This window comes from Rhincodon typus, chromosome 3 (genome assembly GCF_021869965.1).
Source record: "Rhincodon typus isolate 14 chromosome 3, sRhiTyp1.1, whole genome shotgun sequence".
Lineage (NCBI taxonomy): Eukaryota > Metazoa > Chordata > Chondrichthyes > Orectolobiformes > Rhincodontidae > Rhincodon > Rhincodon typus.
In genome coordinates, this window is record NC_063334.1 from 74,763,091 (window position 1) to 74,778,891 (window position 15,801).

A 15,801-nucleotide genomic window follows, 5' to 3' on the forward strand; every position below is an offset into this window, starting at 1 on the left:
CTGAGATAATTTTTGATAATGCCAGTTAGAGGCCACTGTTGCAGCTGAAGTGCAACTAGTTCTGGAGTACAAATCTTCAGGACCATTGCCAGAATGTTATCAGGACCAGTAACTTTTGTAGTATCCAGTGTCTTTTGCAGTTTCATGACATCACATAGTTGGCTGACGACTGGTATCTCTTATGCGCAAGACCCCAGGAGAGATCAAGATGAATTATCTACCTGACATTTGTTTTTGAGGAAGACGGTTGCAAATATTTCAGTCTCATCTTTTGCACTGAAGTGCTATTTGTCGAGCCTCCACCTCTTTTTGTTCATGAATGACGTGGGCATCGCTGACTAGGCTAGCACTTATTGCCAATTCTATTATTGTCCTTGAGAAGGTGATGGTGAGCTGCCTTACTGAACTGCTGCAGTCCAGGCTGGCTCACCCACAATGCTGTCAAGGAGGGAGTTCCAGGATTTGACCCAGCAACAGTGAAGGAACGGGAATGAAGTTCCAAGGCAGGATGGTTTATACTTGGAGGGGACTTACAGGTGGAGGAGTTTCTATCGGTTGCCCTTGCCCTTCTAGGTAGTGGAGGTCATGAGTTTGAAAATTACTGTCTAAGGAGCCTTGGTGAGTTGTATATGAAGTAGACAAGGAGAAATATCAGGTCTTGTGGAAAAGAGGTAGCATTAATCATGGGTGATATTAATCTACATATAAACTGGAAAAATAGGGTTGACAATGCTAACCTAGATGAAGAGTTCAATGGATGCATTTGAGATGGCTTCATAGATCAGCAGGTTATAATAGACTTGACATTGGGAGATAAGAAAGGATTAACTAATGACAAGCACCTCGAGGAAGAAATGACCATGGATGGAATTTTATGTCCAGTTTGAAAGGGAGAAATGTGATTCTAAGACAGATACTTTAAGCCTAAATGAGGGCACCAAATGGGTATGAAAATTGAGCTAGCTGAAGTGAATAGGGATACTAAGTTAGGAGATATATGAACAAAGGAAGTGTTTCAGACATTTAAGGGGATATTTCAGAATATTCAGAATAACTATATACCTACATCATAGAAAAAAATTCAAGGGAAGGAACCACCATCCATGGTTCTAAACTGAAGTTAAGGGAAGGATCAATCTTAAGGAAAATGCACATAGCTGTGCAAACGTTAGGCAGGTCTGGTGATTGGTCAGAATATACCGAACAGCTTAGAATGACTAAATGATTAATCTGCAGAAAGGAATTAGAGTACAAGAAAAAGCTAGCTAGACAGAGAAAGGGGAAAAGTAACAAATGTATTGATCCTCTTGAGAATGGGAGCTAGTATTAGATTACAAGGAAATGGTGGATGAAATTAATGAATATTGTTCACTGTAGAGGATACAAAAAAAAAATCCCAGTCACAGCTGTAAATCAAGTGGTGGAAGAAAGAGACTAACTTGATGACATTATAATTACCAGTGATACGGGGCTGAACAAACTGATGAAGCTGCAGGCTGACAAGTTCCCTTGGTACCAATGGACTTCATCCAAGGGTATTAAAAGAGATGGCTAATGTGGTAGCAAGGTATATTTGTATGAATGCTCCACAATTCACTAAATAAAACAGTTTTCCATTAGACTATGTAGTAGCAAATATCGCCCCTCTACTCAAGAAGGAAGGGAGGCAGCAGTCGGAAACAGTCGGCCAACTAGGTTGGAAGGTGTTTGAGTTGATCACTAAGGAGGTTTACCTGGAAATTTGTGGAAAAATTCAAAGTTATTGAGAAGAGTCAGCATCATTTTATGAAAGGAAAATCATATTTAACCAAATTAATAAAAGTACCTGAAGGAATGACAGGCGCTGCGGATGAGAGTCCACTGATGTACTGCAAAAGTACATCAGTTTTTGTGCAAAGTAGAAGCACATAGTTTACATGTAACATGAAGCATAGACAGAGGATTGGATTGCAGTAAATGGCACATTTTCTGATTAGCAGTGGGGTCTTCCAGGGTGTGTGCTGGGGCCTCAACGTTTTACAATTCAGATCAATAATTAAGATGAGGGGAGCAAAGTCTCATAGCTGAATTTGCAGATTACACCAACTTAGTAAGGAAGGTATGTTGTCAAGAGGACATAAGGAGGTTGCAGAGAAGTCAACATAGGTTGAGCAAATGGACTAAAATCTGACAGATGAAGCCTAACATGGGAATATTTGAAATTATTCATTTAGGCAAGAAGAATGAAAAAGCAGAGTATTATTTAAAGCTGAATGACTGCAAAATTTCAAGAGCCAGAGGTGTTCCTTTGCAGGAGTCACAAAACATTAGTATATGGATACAGCAAATAATTAAGGCAGCTACTGGAATATTATCCAGTCTGAACAAATATTGGACTAACAGGCTTGTTTTTACTGTAGTTCAGAAGACCATGATGTGGCTTGATTTAAGTATACAAGACACTGAACAGGGTTTGTGATGCAGTGGTAAAATTGATACCTTTGGATCAGGAGAAAAGGGTTCAAGTCCCACCTGCCCCATACGTGAATTATAGACTAGAAGCATACAATCCCTACAGTGCAGAAAGGGGCCATTGGCCCATTGTGTCTGCAGCAACCCTCCTAACAGCCAGACCCACCTCCTCACCCTATCTCCTTAACCCTGCATTTATCGTGGCTAATCCATCTTGTCTGCACATCTCTGGGCAGTATGGGGCAATTTAGCATGACCAATCCACCTAATCTGTACATCTTTGGACTGTGGGAGAAAACTCGTTCAGAACATGCCAACTCCACACAGACAGTAACCCAAGGCTGGAATTGAACCCAGGTCCCTGGCGCTGAGAGCAAACAGTGCTAACCACTGTGCTACCCAGGATGCTTGTAACATATCTGAAATATGTATCTAAAATATATTTAAAAGATCCTGAACAGTCAACAGAAGGTGGACACGAAAAATCTTGAGTGGCAAGACTAAAACTAGGGAGCACAGTTTTAAAATTAGGTGTTGCCCTTTTAAGACAGAGAAGGTAATTTTTTTTCTCCAAGTGTTGTGCCTGCAACTTGATCATATTGAAAGATAAAATTCTAAGAGGACTTGATATCATAGTTGCTGAGAGAAGGTTACCCTCGTGGATTGGTCTCCAACTGGGGGGCACAGATTCACGTTGAGGAGTCTGCCATTTAAAACAGATATGTGAAAGATTTTCTTTTATCAAAACAGCTCATTATCTTCGGAATTCCCGATTCCAGAAGTAGTACAACCTGGGTCAATAAATATACTCAAAGACATTTCTACAGGGGAGTGAAGGATTATGGTGGGCAGGCAGAAATGTGGAGTGTTGCCAAATGAGATTAGCCACGATATTATTGAATGGAAGGGCTGGCTTGAGGAGGCAAATTGCTGGATCTTGAGATTTCAGCATTGACGTGTGTTGTCAACTTTGAATGAGCTAACCATTTTGGAGGGTGGAGTCAACCAGTCACGTTTTAGGAAGATAGAGGTTCAGATGATGGTCTTACTCCGGATGGGCTGAGGATGCAAGTATTGTTACCCTCTTGGACATAATTACATTTTGCAATGGCCAGAATATAAACATGAGCTGCAAGTTCATGATCAAAAGGGGTTTGATGCTTTCAACAGGCTGATTCAACCTGAGATAATCCTGATCCAATTTCTTATATTCTCTACAAGACCTTGAATTTCTTACCACCCCCAAATGGCTGTCCATCATTACCAAGTGTTCGAACCAGGTTTCAGCCATAGAAGTGAGGCTTGAATCCAAGTGATCATTGAAACATCCATGAATATGATCAGGGTGTCTTTCCCACCTTTCTTACCCTTCCTACAGGTGAATGCACAGGTCACCATGCTCATCCAATATCTCTGCACCGTTGTCCAACCGCTAGGAGCAGCCTTCAAGAAATCATTCATACCTAGCTAATTGGAACCAAAGCATCCCCAGACAACGTCTTCATTGTGTACCCTTGCATTACGACCCTGGAGTCTACAAGGATCCATTCTTGGGCCCTTCTTCAGGCACACCATCCAAAGGCATTAAAGGAAATTTCAACAACAACAATAATCTCCAATTCTCCACCATTTGCCTAGACTTGTGTTGTCAATGCCAGTTAAAAAAAAATCTCTACTATTGCATGAGTAGAAGCTCACAGTCCTAGTCTCAAGCACGTACCAAAACTCTGTACATTTGCCATTCTTCTAACCCCATTCACAGTTATTATTTCAGGTTGAACAAGTCTGTTAAAAACTTCAAAGCCCCATTTGATCATTAACTTGCATCCCATGTTCATATTCTCGCCATTGCAAAATATAACTACATCCAAAAGAATAAAAAACTCACCTCCTCAATCTATCCGGTGTAAAACCATCGGCCATATATCTTTACCCTCCCAAAACTTGACTGGCTGACTACATCCTCGAAAATGGTTAGCTCATTCAAAGTTGACTATGCATATCAATGCTCAATCCCTCAAAAACCTTATTCTTAGTAAACTACAAAAGCACTGAGAACTGGTATCGATATCAACTCTCGTTACTATATTTAATTCCTTTCACAGCTTCAGCCTTCCTCTTTCTATGACTTCCTCCAGCTTCAATAAATCGCTCCCCCAAAAAGTAACTTGTGATCTTTCATCTGTGACATGGTTTCTCACATCCACCACCTTGCCACGCTGCATTCAAATCCCTAAGATATTTGTATAGATAATATCATTATACTAATTTGCTTAGTGGTCGAAGAGTAAACAAATTTACATGTGAAAAAACCGTTATCAGGAGGAAAGAGAAATTGAACATGAATATTTTCAGGGAGTTAAACTGACGTTTTATCAGAGCACGCAGTGCAGCAGATATCATTTCGTTAAAAAGAGAATTTGACAACTAACCTGAAAAACGGAATGTAAAAAAGACAGGGAAAGGACGTTACAGATGATAGCACCAATCTGAGACAGCATAAAGGCATCAGTATTCAAATGACATCTTCTGTGCTGTAATTTCCAATATTCTTACAGTAAGAACCCTAACCATAATAATTAGATGCACAGCAACACCAGTTCTTGAAGTCTTCAATCATTAACATGTTATTTGGACAATTCACATTTTGGAATCACTGATCAAAGATGAGTGAAGGTATAAACATGTAGGATGCAAATACAGGTTCATGTCTTGACACAAAAAAGTGTAAAATATGGCCATAAAAAGAAATAAAGTATACAAATCACAAGGTAAACTTGCAAAAAGCATCCAACCAAAATCAATAGTCAGCATACCTATGTATATGGAAACATTGATAGCTGGGATATTTCCCACATCAACCAAGTTAAAAATTTGTACAATGGTAAAAGATAGGGCAAATTCCCAATCGACATTCATATCCGAATAATCTCGCCAATTCACGTTTCATTTTCCACTTGCTAATAGAAGATAATCCTCAAATGACTGCAATAAAGCTTGTCAACATCTTCCATTCCTTCACAGCCTCTTCAACCCTATAACCTTGCTCAAATCTACAAACCCATACCAAAACCCGCAATTTTCAGACTCTGCCATTTGTCCCTCCACTACTTCATCGCCCAGCATTGGTAATTGTTACCGTCCATACAGGCCTCAGCTGGAATTCCCTCCTTTCACCATTCCCTCATAAATCCCGTCCCTTAGTTCAAGTTTTTAAGCAAGCCCTCCAAACAACTAAACTGAAAAACCAAAGATTTGCAGATGCTGGAAATCTGAAATGAAAACAAAAACTGCTAGAAAAACTCAGGAGGTCTGGCAGCATCTATGGAGAGAAAACAAAGTTAACGTTTTGGGTCCAATGGCCTTTCTTCAGAACTTCTGTTTTTGGTCCCTCCAAACAACTTTTCCTTTGACACAACATCCACTTGTTTACTTGTCTTGACATGTTTTTTCTACATTAAAAAGTCATACAAACACAACTCTTTTGTTGCTATAGAGAAAGTTTAAGTAATCCAAAAGTTGACTGAACAAAATACTTGCAGTGTAAGAGCACAAAGAATGGTGAATGATTGGACAAGGGCATGCAGATCTATTTTAATAACCATTTTGAAAGTGATCAATTCTGTTCTTATTCCTTCATTTAATATAATAGTGTTGCATAGTTAAACTTATGAACAGTTCAGTCAGCACAGCCAATGAGCCACAAGAACTATGTACCACAATAAAGGATGATTGGAACTACATCCATCGCATCCTCTGCATAGTTCGTTTGTTATAAGACGTGAACTTGCAATTTTAAAGTGAGAAACTATGGACAAAACTGTTGTATTTTAGAAAAAAATACAAGCCGTATATGTACTGTTTTCTATACTGTCGCATGTTCTTTCAAGTTTGTACAAAACTGACATTTCAGTCTCACGTACTTCAATTGAGGGAGGTGGTAATGTCTTGGCTCGAAATTCCTACTTTTTCTTTACAATTTGAATCTGCAACAATTCCAAGGTATTATACCTAACCTACTGTAAAATACTCTAGTGAAGAACCTCGGGCAGACTAAATAAATGCGACTTTTCGTAAAGCTCGATTAAATCGAAAACATCGATAACATATCATTAAGACTTAGTAAAAATCGACAAAAGCACGATGCAACCAACATTTTCACGGTTACAAAAACACACTGACAGTACACACAATTTATTGACTAACTCGTATACAGCAAACACAATTACGATATTATATAAAGGGAGATTTTCTCTTAAAAAAACTGATGCACTTGGTAAAATTAGCATCTGCTTACGCGTCTTCAAAATCAGCTGTACGACTAATCTAAGATTCTCCACTTCAACGAAATAATGTTAGAAAAGGCAGACGTGAAGTTGTGGGATGTAATGACAGATAAAGAAACAACAATCAATAACTGTCAGGCCAAATAACTGAGGTACCGTAGCACAACCCAGGATTTAGAGGATGGGCCAGGTAGTAGAAAGACAGTTATCATTATACGGTCCCTGATCACCGTTACGTCGGCTCTCTGGCGGTCGGCGCGCCAGGATCGCCCCGCTGGAACGAGGTCTGAGAGGGCGATCCCTCGGGTTGATCAGTCGGGCTTGTTTGTCGTCCGGGTAATGAGCAAGGTTTGCCTACCTCATCAATAACTGAGCCAGGGAGAGAAATTGCGCCCCGGGATCACTGACTAACCAGTGTTGTGACCCCGAGCCGGAAACATTGATCAATCTTTCATCCAGGACACTTTTTAACTTTTAACACTCCCTCGTCGAAGAATGCCGTTCCCAACCAGCAGTACGCATGCGCGGCATTACACAAAGGCTGCTGGGAGATGACGGCAAGGGTTCCAGCTGGACCTCTCGTACGGAGCATGCGCTACTTCACCAGTGCAGATGAATGCCTGAGCGCGAAAGCTGCTGCGTTTTAGACGTTCTAGGTCAGGTTTCTCCATCATGTGCAATTCTATTCAATCTTTTGGAAGACATCATAGTAATTGAAGCTGCTGTTTTTAAAAATAAAAGACAAAAAGGTGACGGGTAACGCTCCCAAGATTTACTGTATTGGAGCTGTGCCACACCCAGCAGGTGATATCATGGGAGTGTGTAATTGCGTTTACGTTACGCATGCGTGTTCGATGTCCGAAATTCATGACGTCAGAGAACAAGATTTAACGTTTGTGCGTGATTCTGTGCGGTTTCCTAATTGGTGAACAATTAATTGATCCCCATAAGTTTGCATTGGAGTTGAATTGGTATTGGGAATGTGAGATGCACTCTACAATGAATTGTGGGAAGGGAAAGATTATTACCTGAAAGTAGGATGACCTGGAGGTGCTGGTGTTGGACTGGGGTGGATAAAGTCAAAAATCACACGACGCCAGGTTATAGTCCAATAGATTTATTTGAAATCACAAGCTTTTAGAGCACAGCATGCTCCAAGAGTTTAAAGGCAGAGAGATCAAAGGATCATAGCAATGGTGTGAGTGTAGTGAGCAAACCTAAAATGGTTGACTGCCTCCTGTTGAATCTTTAATCATTCATACATTCCTGCATTCTAGAAATTGCAGAAGTAGGATATGGAGAACTCTGTTAGTTTTGATTAAGATGCAAATTCCAGATCTGTTTCAAGTCACTGCCCTGAGATATTTAAAGGTTTCATCAGTGTCTGCCTAACTGCCCAAACTTCAAACAGACAGAGCGATAAGATATACAAAAGGTGACATCTCAGGTCAGACACTGAATTGTAGGTGTGAGGGCTTGTCAGAGTCTAACTCAAGACTTTTAACCTGGAATCAGGCTGGTTTTGTTCCAAAGGCAGGAACTTATAAAATGCCACACTGAGTGACTGTGATTACAAATGTTTTTGAACAAAATGGAATGTATCTGAAAATAAGCAAACATCTTGGATGAAATTATTCACCCCATAGGTTTGTGTGTGTGCGCGTGCGCAAGCATATGTAATTCAGTGTCTGAGCTGAGATGTCACCTATTGTATATTCTTATCGCTATGCCTGTTTAAAGTTTGGAAAGTTAGGCAGACACTGATGGAGCCTTTAATTATCTTGGGCAGTGACTTGAAACAGAATTTGCATTTTAATTATTCGAAACTAACAGATTTCTCCACATCCTGCTTATGCAATTTCTAGAATGCCGGAATGTATGAATGATTAAAGATTCAACAGGAGGCAGTCAGTCAGCCAATTTAGGTTTGCTCACTCCACTGACACCTTGTAAGTGTAGTATGATCCTTTGATCTCTCTGCCTATAAACTCTGTGTTTGTGTGCTCTCCTCTCTCTGCACCTGATGAAGCAGCACTCTGAAAGCTTGTGATTTCAAATAAACCTGTTGGACTGTAACCTGGTATCATGTGATTGTTGACTGATAGTAGGAGCTAAATATAACATAAGTCTTTAGGCATAAAATGGATAAGCTCCTATTTTCTATGCCTCTATGAAGGGCTGAATGGCTTACTCTTGTTCCTATTATCTATGTTTCCATGATTTTGAAAGGAGAGAGAGAAAACATGGAAATTGTAGTCAAGCTAGTCTGATATTAGTTGACAAGAAAACTCCAAAATCTACTTTGCCTTACAACAAAAGGTTTAGAAAATCATAGTCAACATGATTTACGAAATGGAAATTGTTAGACAAGAGGTTTTATTTCCTGCGACTCTAATGACACTATACCTCTCCTGTCCAAAGTCTTGAAATATCAGTTGTCCAGAAATCCTTTGACAATTGTTCAAGTACTGCAACAAATTGGAATGCATTAGCCTGCCTTATGCAGGGCATGTATAGTGTGAGAAAATGTAATATATGGCTGCAGAGCCATATGATTTTTTGCCCTGCCTCTCTCTGTTAAGTCTCTCTTTCTCTTTCTCCTGTCTATCTATCGATCTATTTTGCCATTTCTATCTCTGTTAATTTCTCATTCAAACTCTCTCGCCACCTTTTTCTCTTTATTAGGCTGTCTCCTTTTTACAACAGTGCTTTTGATCAGACAAAAGCATTTCTGGGTATGGTTTGGTTCTTAAACTCTTACCATGGCATTTAAATAAGATACAATAAGTTATACTAAGAAAATTGGAAAAGACGTAAATCATAAAAAAGGCTAGAAAATGATGCATCAGTGAATATTTTGTTTGAGGTATGAGATGCACTTGTCTCAACTGTTTATGACATAAGGAAAAAATATGAAGATATAAATGATATAGCATTTGGATAAGTAAAACAATTTATAATATTTACCACTATGTTTTTTTTTAATCTGTGGTGCTTTACAATTCACATACTTGTGGTTTGATATTCCAACATAATTCCATAATCCAGAAATACCTGAAATCCAGAAATGACAGTTTTCCAGAATAGAAAGGTTAATATAGTCTGATATTTGGATTTGCAAAAGGCAATCAATGAAGTGCGACCAACAGAGGTAATGTATAAGATGAGGAATTATGGTGTTTGGGGTAATTTATTAACATGGATAGCGGGATTAGTTAATGGACAGGAAACAAACAGTGGAGCTCACCACAGCATTTTCAAGTTGGCAGGCTGTTACTAATGGAATTAGTGTAAATAGCTAAAATTCTACCAAACTGTTAATGGGTACAACATTGACATTGATCCAACAATGTGGAAAACTGCCCAGTTACACACTGTGCACAGAAAACAGAACAAATCCAACCCAACCAATGACCATCTTATGAGTCAACTGTCAATCAGCAGCAAAGTGATGAAAGGGGACATTGACAGTGCTACAAGCGGTACTTGCAAAGGAATAACCTGCTCACTGACACCTAATTTGGGTTCCAGCAAGGTCACTGGAAGGTAATGGCCTAGTGCTATTATTCTGAGACTATTAATTCAGAAATCAAGGTAATGTTCGGGGACACAAATTGAAACCGTGCAGATGCTGGAATTTGAATTTAAGATAAAAAGTGGAATTCAGAGTCTAATGACCACAAAGCCACAATCGATTATCATAAAAAGCCATTTTGATCACTAATGTATTTTGGGGACCCTAACTGCCATCCTTACCTGTTCTGGTCTACCTGTGACTCCAAACCCACAGCAATGTGGTTAACTCTTAACTGCCCTCTGACCATTTCAGGATGGTCAATAAATGCTGACCTATCCAGCGATACCCACATCCCGTGAATGAATTTAAAAAAAACTCAGTTCCTGACCTCATCACATCATTGGTCCAAACATGGACAAAAGACCTGAATTCCTGAGGTGAGAGTGATTGCCCTTGACAATAAAGCTGCATTTCATTGACACACATTCAATGGAATTACCAATGCTCAATCCTCCGCTATTAGTGTCTTGGGGTTATCACAGATCAGAAACTGAACTGAACCAAGTATATAGATACTGTGACTGCAAGAGCATGCTAGGGGCTAGGAGTTCTGTGGTGATTAACTCATACCTTCTGTCCACCATCAACAAGACAAAATTCAATAGTGTGATGGAAGAATTTCCACTTGCACTCAAAAAATGCAACACGATTCAGGACAAAGCACCCCATTATTCACCTACAACATGAACTCAATTCACCACTGACAAAGAGTAACAGTCCAAAGATGTGCAGGCTTGGTGGATTGGCCATGCTAAATTGCCCATAGTGTTCAGGGATGTGTGGATTAGGTGGGTTGTGGGGTGATGGGTCTGGGTTGGATGCTCTGAGGGTCGGTGTGGACTTGTTGGGTCAAAGGGCCTGTTCCCACACTGTAGGGATTCTATGATCTATGATCTATTTAACATCTACAAGGTGCAAGTCAAGTCAAGTTGCCATAGTCTTACCAGAGCATAGTGCTGCTTTCTCATTAAAGAGAGAGATGACTGATGGTGATTTAACCTGAGGGTCACCATACCTCAGGTGAGGGGAGAGATTGAGAAGTAGAGTCTTTTGTGATAACCTCAGCCAGTCATAGGAATTGAACCACGCTGTTGGCATCACACTCTTGCAAACCAACCATCCAGCCAACCAAGCTAAACCAACGCCCCTACAAGATGCACTGCAGTAACATTCCTTTAAAAGCACCTTCCAAATCTGCAACCTCAACAAACTAATAGAACAAGGGCAGTTGAATGGGAACACCACCATGAGCACGTTCCTCTCGAAGACACACACCATCCCGACCTGGAACTATATCCTGTTTTTTCACTGTTACTGAGTGAAAATTCTGGAACCTCCTTTCAAAAGCACTGTAAGTGTCCCTACACTCCAAGGACTGCAGTTGTTTATGAAGGCAGCTCAACCTTACCCCTTGGAAGGCAATTAGGGATGGGCAGTAAATGCTGGCCCATCCAGTGATGTCCACACCCATGAAAAAATTTAAGCAAATGACAGAGAGTAATGTATCAAACATCAGTGAAAATCTGAAGTTATGTGGGAATTTGAGCTGTGACGAGGACACAAAGAGGCTAATGGTGTCACAACTGATTCATTTCTATCAGATATACACAAAGCTGGAAGGTATAACCAGGGGCTTATCATGTTCGTTGCACTAGTAATTCATACCAGTTTTGCAACTATATCTCTTGAGCATATGCGGTACTACGTGGGTGATTTTGTCGATGGTTCCACGTTTCATGGATCTGCCTCTGCCTTTCATGCTTTCCCTCAACTTTCAGCCTCTTCCCCCACGCCACCCTGGCAGATGGAGTGCAGTGATTGTAACAGGGTCAGCCAGGTGGACCTCATTAAATATGAGGGGCTGTTAATCAGGTCCAACCAGGGAAACCTGGCTGACAGATAAAAACAGGAGTGTCAGAGATTCTGCTTACTCTGAGAAAGCTGGACCAGGATCAAGCACTATGCATGTGTAGATAAAAAATGACTTGGTGACAGGATACCAGCCTCTGTGAATTTATTTCAGTGGCGACAAGAATGGGATTAATGATGTAACCATATAAAATTGCCTCCTAGCTGAAGCCCAACTGGACTTCATACAAGCATCACAATTGGCTTTCTCTTTAGAAAATGGGGAAAGTGAAGTATATGAATTACTGAGTATATTGATGGAAGTGGACACCCTCACCAGGCCAACTGAGCTTGGGAGACACCACTTGAGTGAAGGCAATTGCAAAGCCTCACTCAGGACATATCCTGATCAGAGGATCTCTAGGTCTGACCATAGCAAGACAGTTAACATATTCTTCAGGATCCAGTCTGATAAGCCATTGCAGTTGCTGCCTGTATGCAGACTCGAGACAGCAAGAGTCCCACTAGACCTGAATTGAGTAAGAGAACTCATAGGCCAGTATCCAAGAGAGTGCACACCCTGGAAAACCCTCCTACATCTGACTTGCAATGGATGTTGATACTGGCGCAGCTGTGTCAATGATTGCAGAACCAATCTTTAACAAAATTCACTCTGGACTCCAACCCTTAAGTTTACTTAAAATCTTGGTTAGACTGAGAACCTATGCCAGGGAACCCCTACAGATTAAGGGTATAACTTCGGTTTCAGTCTTGTATGAGAAGCAGTTGATTCAGTTACCACAGGTTGTAGTAAAAAGCTCGGGCCCAAGCCTGATGGTGCAAAATTGGTTGAGAAAGACTCACCTTGATTGGTTCAACATTTTTTGATATGAAAATGGCTGCCTGAGTGAAGTCCTAATTAAATACTCAAGATGTTTTTCAGGAAGGTCTAGGTACTATCAAAGGAGGCAAGGCAACATTGCATATTGACCAGGAAGCAATTTCACAATTCTGCAAGGTCCACCCAGTGCCATTTGCCTTACTTGCAAAAGTAGAGGCAGAAATCAGGAGTGTGGAAAGCGAAGGAAGCATCAAACCAGTACAGTTTGCTGAATGGGCAGCACCGGTCATACCAAACGTAAAGCCCAATGAGTCAGTTCGCCTTTATGGAGATTTTAAACAAACAGAAAACCACTTCTCACAACTGGATAAAAACTTAATCCCTCGCATGGAGGACTTATATGCAAAGCTGGCAGGAGGGTGCTGCTGTCCTTCAAAAAGTTGGACATGAGCCATACGTACCTACAATTGCAGTTAGATGAGGATTCCCAGATGTATGCTACAATTAATACCCATAAAGGTTTGTACCAATATCCAAGACTGCCATTTTGGGTATCGTCAGCCTGTGCCATTTTGAAGCAGATTCAGTCACTGCGTTCATATATTTGAGCATTGCCATGCTGCCAGATTATGTGGATCTGTCCTACCAAGGGACAGGACGTGCTCAGAAATAGTGATAGTGTTGTCCATAACGTATGAGTTGTTGAGTGTGACTATGTCAGGCTGTTGTTTATTCATTATCTGGAACAGTTCTCCCAAATTTGGCACAATGCCCCAGCTGTAAATTGAGTTTTGTTCAAACCACGTGCACTGTTGTCATTTCTGCTTGACTTTGGTCCAACTGTCCAGTTTTATTTTCTAATCTTGTTCCCTAAAGGACAATGATGAGCCAAGATTTTTTTTAAACCACAATCAATTCTTACTGATCATTAGTTTTCCACATTTATTAAGCAATTACATTTAAAAAGCTTCTCATAGCTGAGATGGTGAGATTTGCACCCACGGTCCTACATAATTAGTCTGGATGCCTGGATTATTAGACCAATGACATGATCACTATGCAACCACGTGACCAAGTGAGGGGAACTGTATTTTGGTCAGAGATGATGGGTTTGATTTTTCACAATTCCTAGCACCATATGAAGCATTTTGACTTTGGATTGGTAATTCACTGAAGAAAAAGCAGTGTATTGTGTAGTGCTCTGTCTCCCTTGACTCTGTCATTCTACCAGTTGGCCTGGTGAGAGTGTTACATGTATTCATTTCTCTGTACATTGAACTAATAAGACATTGGGCATAATTATAATAGTAAGATGAAATTAATTTTATTTACTTCCATTTAATTAATCTGTAAAACAATTGATGATGTCTTCAGATATCTTTGTTCAGACATTATTATTGTGTTTTTTAAAGTCCTTTTAATGTATTTATCATCGTGGCTAGGTGGTCTGAGTTCACCAATGTGTTTTTAAAGTTTCTGCATGTTTTGCTGTAACTATGGGAGGAAAGTTGCCAAATAACTGGGTGTAATTATGAAAATCCAAACAGCTGATTTAAATTATGTAGAGAACAGAAAATAAGAATTGGTTTGTGCAATACAATGCAGTTCATTATCGTCATCTCATTGGTACAACTACAGAGCACAAGTCAGGACTGTGATGAAATATTCCACACTTTCCTAGATGAGTGCATCTGTAACATCATTCAAGAAGCCTGGCATCATCCAGGACAAAGTAGACCACTTGGTTAGCACCACATCCACAAATATTCACACCCCTCCACCACCAACACTTGGTAGTGGTACCATTTATCATCTACAAATGCAATACAGAAATTCACCAAGCCTCCTTAGACAACAACTTCTACACCCATGACTACTCCCATGTAGAAGGATAATGGCAACAGATACATGGGAAAACCATCACTTGCAAGTTCCCTTCCAAGTCACTCACTACCCTGACTTGGAAATATAACTGCCATTCAGTCAGTGTCGCTGGGTCAAAATTCTGGAACTTCCTCCCCAACAGCACTGTGGTTTCCTACACCAATTTGTCAAGAAGGCAGCTCATCACTAACTTCTCAAGTGCAACTCGGGAAGGAAAAATAAATGCTGGCTATGCCAGTAATACCCACATCCCATGAATGAAAGTTAAAAAAAATCTTATTGGTACATCAGGCGTTCTTACTGTCAGAAGTCCCTTTAAATAAAGTAAGGTCTAACTATCCATGGAGATAATTAAAATGTAAATGTACAGAGAAGTGTTCCCACTGGGGATATTTTAGGTGACTTCTCAAATTACAAAGGAGTTAAAAATGATAGTTTACATGTTGAGAGATATATAATACTTTTTTTAAAATTTCGTTCATGGGATGCCAGCATTTATTTGTGTATCTAGAATTTTCCCAAAGAGCAATTAAGTGTCAACCACGTTGCAGTGAATCTGGACAGAAACAAGGTAAGAAGGGCACATTACCTTCCCTAAAGGACATTAGCGAACCAAATGGATTTTTACAACTATTAACAATGGTTACATGCTTGTCATTAGAATTTTCTTTATTCCACATTTTTATTCAAACTCCTAACTCCAGAACATTAACTTGGAATCTGGATTACTATTCAACTGACATTACCATAAGGCCACCAACTACACAATATACAGTGATAACAAGGTGTAGAGCTGGATGAACACAGCAGGCCAGGCAGCATCAGAGGAGCAGGAAAGCTGACATTTTGGGTCTGGACGCTTCTGAAGGCCCAGACCCGAAACGTCAGCTTTCCTGCTCTTCTGATGCTGCCTG

The 15,801-nt window shown here is 40.2% G+C and overlaps 1 protein-coding gene across 5 annotated transcripts in view; it reads right to left on the reverse strand.

Moving 5' to 3' along the window:
* fer (fer (fps/fes related) tyrosine kinase) overlaps window positions 1-15,801 on the reverse strand; it is a 202,491-nt gene that overhangs the window by 183,588 nt on the left and 3,102 nt on the right. For 4 of the 5 annotated variants that reach the window (XM_048594692.1, XM_048594681.1, XM_048594698.1 and 1 more), the window contains exon 1: window positions 7,096-7,572. The exons of the other annotated variant lie outside the window; for it this stretch is intronic. The gene's annotated coding sequence lies outside the window, so the exon portion shown is untranslated. Of the gene's footprint in view, window positions 1-7,095; window positions 7,573-15,801 lie in introns of those variants that run through there. 5 annotated transcript variants of the gene reach the window in all.